Below are 6,638 nucleotides of genomic sequence, written 5' to 3'. Positions count from 1 at the left end.
ATAACAGAGATACACTTGCTCCCATTAAATTTTATCAATTTAAAAGTTTTATAATTTATGAGTGATTAGTTTTATACTATGCAATTATTATCATGCACTAAATCTGATAGTTTAATGCTTATGATTAGGTTTTAATTTTCTCTATAATATTAACAATTAACATTTGAAATTGAAACTCCAGAAATACGAAATGGATAAGAGTTGGATGGATTTCTCATGGGTAAGAGTCGAATATAGTCATTAATTAAACCGTTTTCAATGTTGTTTGTTTATTACATATATCTTGCTGAGGAGAAAAATAAGTGATTTGCGGATTGTTCGAGCTTCTAAAGAGCATGAACAAACAAATAATGAGGAATCGAATGATCTTGACTCTTCGGAAGTTCCTATAACTGTTGAAGAAGCTGTAGAAATTCATGGTAATGTTCGACACTTCATTTAATAGTTTGTTCGTTTTGAAAACTGACATTTAATAATTTCTTATATAGTTGAAAATGCTGGAACAAGCAAGACTAGAGGATGTACAACGTTGAAGGAATTATACCAACTTCCTCCTGGGCACCGTGTCAAAGTTTCAAGAAATGATGTCGGTCAACCTATGGGCTTAGAAGCACGTTTTTTATCCGGTTACTTAGGCATAGTTGGACGTACTGCTAATCTTTTACCGATCAATTATAAGTCATGGCGCGAAATGCCTAATAGTAACAAAAATCAGGCTTTGGATTTTGTTAAGGTAATAATGTCATTATAATAGATACTCTATAATAATTCAATAGTAATTTATACTTACTTTGAACACTTATTTGTTGTATAGGAGAAATTTTCTTTAGAGGTCTCTGACGATTATTTGAAGCAATAATTAGGGAAGAGATAGAGAGACCACAAGAGCTCATTAAAAAAGAAATACTTCAAGAATGATCTCGGCCTTGAAGAGAAGCTACATATTATCCCACCTGGAATGCTAAGGTATCAATGGGAAGATACAGTCAGATTTTGGAGTTCACAAAAAGGACATGTACGAATTATTTTTCAAAAATAATTTTAACGAATTATAATATTGACTTTATAAGTGGTTTTCTGAAATTTTAGGACCGAGAGCATGTTGGTGTTGCTAGCAGACAACAACAAAAGTTTAAGCACACGGCTGGATCGAAGAGCTTTGATTGTATAGCTAATGACGAGGTATTATATATTATTCACATAGTTATTTGTATTCCATGTACATACTAACTCAAATTAATTATATTATGGTACATTGTAGGAAAATACATCTGGTTCTAAAGTTAGCCGAATCAAACTCTTCGACATGACACATACAAAAAAGGATGGCACTCCTATGATTGCTGAAGTTGCAGCAATTATGGTACATTTATTGGATAGATGATTTGAATTATGTTTTATTTATATATGTAGTATGACATTTTTATTTGAATTAATTATTTACTTTATTATTAGCAAAAATTGAGGGAGAAAAGGGCGGAGTATGAAGCTACGGCTTCGAGTCATGGTCTTGTTAATGTGGATGACATTGAAAATCAAGCTATTAATGGTGTTTTGAGTCTTGAAAGATATGGTTGGGTTCACTGTCAAGGATAATTCGTTACTCTCACCAAATATTTTGGATCCAGTTCATCTCAGTACATGTCATCACAGTCTTCGTCTTCCCAATTAGAAGTTAGTCGTTTAAAACAAAAGTTGGCTGAAATGGATCAATAAATGGCTAACATGAAAGCCGAAAATGAAGCGAGGGAAGCAGAGAGAGAAGCAACATATCAGCAAAAATGTAAAGAATTTGAAAATTGACTAGAAGCTATGATGCAGATAATACATAAAACGCAATATCAGAATCCACCATCTTAGGTCTTATTTATGTTATATATTTTGTTAATGTTACTAAACAATGTTTAACTGCATTAATATTACGTTAATGTAAACTTTTATTTACTATAACGGATTTTATGTTGGTTGTTATGGAAATAGAGTTTGTTGTTATAGATGTCATGTTTGTTGGATAATGGAACAGGTTGAAAAAAATAAATTTGGGGTAATGGAAGAAAAAAAATAAATTGTTGTCAATTCTATGTTAATTAGTGGCGTTTGTAATAAAAAAATGCCACTAAATAACATAAACAATACCGGCGTTTTACATAAAAAAGCCACAAAAATTTTAGATAATCTGCGGCGTTTGTATAAAAAATGCCACTATATACCAGAACTTTTGCGGCATTTGTATCCGAAAAACGCCGCTAAATATCTTAACCTTTTACGGCGTTTGTCCAAAAAACATTGTTATATCTCTTCACCTATTGCAACGTTTGTCCCAGAAACGCCGCTATATCTCTTCACCTATTGCGGCGTTTATTCCAAAAACACCGCTATATCTCTTCACCTATTACGGCATTTTTTGTTATCAAACGTCGCGAACTTTAGCGGCGCTAGTTTTCCCGGCGCTTTTCGCTACGTTTTTCATATCGTCACAAGCGTTTTAGTATATCTAAAATGTCACAAATGCTCTTTTTTGTTGTAGTAAGCTCAATCTACTGTATAAACACTTTAGGTACTTTCTAAACCAACCATATAAATTAAGTATAAAATAATCTATTAAAGTAATCACTTTCATTTTATTTTTATTCACTTTGTGGAAAAGATATTTTTGGTGTGTGTTATTTTTTGTAGGATAATGATGACTGGATAAATCTACCTCGCTCAAGATAAGCAACACAAAAAGGGGATAAATCCTAAAAATCTGGATATTCACGTAGAAATTAATGAGATAAAAAAGTCTGATTTGCAAGGGATTTGAGGATAAAGATAAAAGAGATTTAGTATATCTTTTATTTCAATTAAAACTCATCCTCATCAACAACCAATTTAACCTAATCATCTCCTATAAATAAGAAAGAAATTACAATATGCAAAAGGGGTGGCCGACTAGAGAGAAAAGTTGAGCGCACATCTTCTTCATTGTTTCTTCTTTTGCACCCAACTATGAACTAAACTAAATTGGCTTGGCTTGGGTTATTGGATTTTTCTGATTGTGAAAACGTTTGGATTTGTTTAGGTTTTTTTTATTGCAATTTAATTTTCAAGTTTGTTCATTATTGGTTCTTAATTTGATTTCGAGTAAATTGGGAGAGGATCTTGAGAATTATCCATTTATCTAATACGGGAGTGTTAGATTCAAGAAATTAATGAGCATGATATTCATTCAAACGAAACGGTGGTGAAGGTTAATCCATCTTAGGGATAAGATTTGAATTTCAACTACTAAAAGGAGCACAAGATCGGTTGTTCTTCACAGGGATGTATGACCAAGGCATGCACAATTGACCATTCTTCTGGTTAGGAATAATAAAAAGACATTGAAGAACACTTCGTTGAGCTTTGAAGGAGAAAACCCAATTGCTACGATAATGGAATAATTTCCAGTTGTCATGGCAATCGAGTTGCCTCGGCAATAATTTACCCAGACTATCCAAACAGTCATCACACCGCACTTCCCGATAACCCGGCCTACTCTCTTATTCACTCACAATCTACTTTTATATATTTGCTCATTTATTTTACTTATTATTAAAACTCCTACTATTACTAATTTATTCTTTTTTACTGTACAAAAAGTTAGAACACAGAGTTACACAAATCCCTATGAAGAGAATATCTATTTTATACCATTAACTAAGATAAAGGAGTAGACATAAATGGATAAATAAATAGTGGGTTCCATCGTTTCTATGGTTACTTCTTAAACCGTGAGGCCCTCTATATATACCGTAGTCCATTTCTTATAACTTGCGATGTATATACAATTGCACGAAGCACTTAAATCACGACATAGCTACCATTCCAAATCCACCAAATTCAATCTTTAATTTTACCTTTTCGAAGTTTAAAATAATAACAATAAAAGAAATAATAGCAAATTCTTGGCAAGATCCAGAACTCGATACCATAATCAATATATAAACCAGCATCATTTTTCCATTCCTGCAGCTGTGATTTCCTTTTACTAGGTTTATATTTTTATTGTTCCAATAAACTTTAAGTCCTTCAACTCTATACTCCGAGAGAATACCTAAGAGAAGCTTCACAGTCAAAATCAATTTGATCACTGATCTTCTGCAAGTTCTGCAACATTTTGATTTGTCAATTACGTCAGTTTATTTTGCAACAAGCTCTATTTGATTCATGTATGTATACTTTGAGAACTATAACCTAATATCTTGAAATTTTACATGTATGTCACTTGAAATGGAGAACATCCTTGAATTCTCGTGAACTGTATTTTCATGCTCTTATCTGAGTCTTGAAGTCATTTGCTGTCCAATTACATGCTAATTTATTCCTTGTTTCAGTTTGACATTACAGCATATATGACTGTGGAATGATGATGAGAGGATGGTTTCAAGTTCAAGAGAAAAGGGTTGTTTTCAAGCAAAGCAAGAAGGCAAAATCAACAGTGATGGCAGCAAGGTCTCCCAGGTTCCATCGAGTTCGAGGCGGTGGTTTGGATTTCAGAATCCGAGGATTGTCCGAGTGTCGCATTTTTTCAGCGGGAAGAATAAAGGACTGTCGGATTAGGCTTTCAGTGCCGACCGCAATTCAACTATATGATTGGCAAGATCGGCTAGACCTTAACCAGCCTAGCAAAGTTGTCAATTGGTTGCTTGAAGCAACCAAAGATGATATTTGTAAGTTTCCACCACTTCAGCTTCATCCGCCATTGATGGAAAACAATCCATCTCAATCATGTTCTTTTGCACCTTTTTGGATCTAAATTTGATGTTCATAAAAGATTGTGGAGGGGAAGATGATGAAGATCATCAGTGCATGGGAATTGAAGAGAAAAACATGCAGGTTGAAAAGGGAAAATATTAAAGACACGAAGGGAAAATGGATCAAAGAACAAGAAAATCTAATTTACCCAACAAACAATTATGGTCCAGTTGTTCAACAACGGGGCTTCCAATTCCATGACTTCCAACACTTAAAATAACTGTCATTGGGAGCCATCTTCGAATCTATATTTGTCTTCATTTTAGTTCGGAAGCCATGGATTCCATCACCAACCTAAACATTACTTCAATGGTCCGTCATTACTATCCTCACATTGTCAATTATTTTTCGGTGCACCGTCACTTTTTTTGACATACACTTCATATGGGAGGACAACTACAGGTGATAATAAATCATTTCACATTATTGAACTCAAAACATCCCAACATTTCCATGAAAAATAAATCCTATCGAATCAGGTGATTAAAATGAAATAAAAACTTAAGTTTAGTGATGATTCTAGAAAAAATTGTTAGATAATCAAAAGAGAATTGCATAAATAGTTGAGTAACTAAATGTGTAATTTACCCCTGTATTTTTTAACGAGTTAACCTTTTATGGCAACGGTGGTATTTAAGCCTATAGAAATATATTTATAAGAATTTAACAGAAGCAACTTGTCGTATACACACGAAAAGCCAAAACCCCCGAAAGGGTGGAAGCGAATTTTGAGGAAAAGATGAAATGGGAAACGTAGGTTGTGAGAAAGATAAAGGAAGAGATTGGGGGGTAAATGTGTGGCAGTTGCAAGCGTCCAAGAGAGAGTGAGAAATGATCCTCAATTACTGCCTGAAATGGCACCATCTTCATTTGGCGTTCCAAAGGAGATGAAGATGAAGATGAAACAAGGAAGGTAGACCTCAGAGTGGGGATATTTTCAGGTAAATCTAGCTATACTCCTGTTTCTGTAATGAAAGTATGTTCAATTCCGACAGATAATAAAACCATGAGATTAGGAACCTCCACACACCATTCCTGGTTTCAAGCACGCATTCATTCATGCATTTAAAGAAATCGAGCAAACTCGGACAGTAGACTCCCTGAAACAGGATAAGAGGATCAAGATTCTTTAACCAAATTAACATTATGAAGACATATATACAAGTAACGGACTTGAAAATGAACCCAAGGTTCTGATTGAATTTGATCACAATTATCAACTTTTTATGTTTTCAACTTATGGATTTGATTATGCATTTCTTTTTACTTAAGGAGGATTAGGGAATTATGTGTGAGATATTCTTAGAAAAGACAAGATGTATTGGGTATGAGCGCTGAAGTTAGTTGGGCTCATTGGACTAATTTTTAGGGTACATTATACCCATGTCCACTAAACTATGGGTAGATTTCATTTTGATCACCCATCTTTCAATTTTGTCAATTAGACCACTTAACTATTTAAGTGTTATCTATGGTTAAGTGGTTTGATTGATAAAATTAAAAGATCGATGATCAAAATAAAATCCGTCCATGTCAGGTCATTTCCAATGTTGAGTTTGAATCATTTTAATTTCATGGAATCATGTTGAAATTCAGGTTGAACGGATTTAAGTTCTTAACATTTGAAGATTTAATTGAGTGAAATTAGGTTCAGGTTAATTAATCAAATGGAAATTTTGAATCTAAGAACTATTGTCTAATCTAAATATATAAATAAACTTGTTATCGAAGAAAAAGAATGAATGAAGATGCCAGGCACGAATCTATCTTGGACACTCAAATCGGGGTGGAAACTCACTTTTTCTCCAAAAAAAACTGACAAGGATTCTTATAGTTTTACAGGTAAAACAAGGCATAACATT

The sequence above is a fragment of the Hibiscus syriacus genome, unplaced genomic scaffold (assembly GCF_006381635.1).
Source record: "Hibiscus syriacus cultivar Baekdansim isolate YM2019G1 unplaced genomic scaffold, ASM638163v2 tig00110864_pilon, whole genome shotgun sequence".
NCBI lineage: Eukaryota > Viridiplantae > Streptophyta > Magnoliopsida > Malvales > Malvaceae > Hibiscus > Hibiscus syriacus.
Note: the sequence above shows the minus strand (reverse complement) of the source record.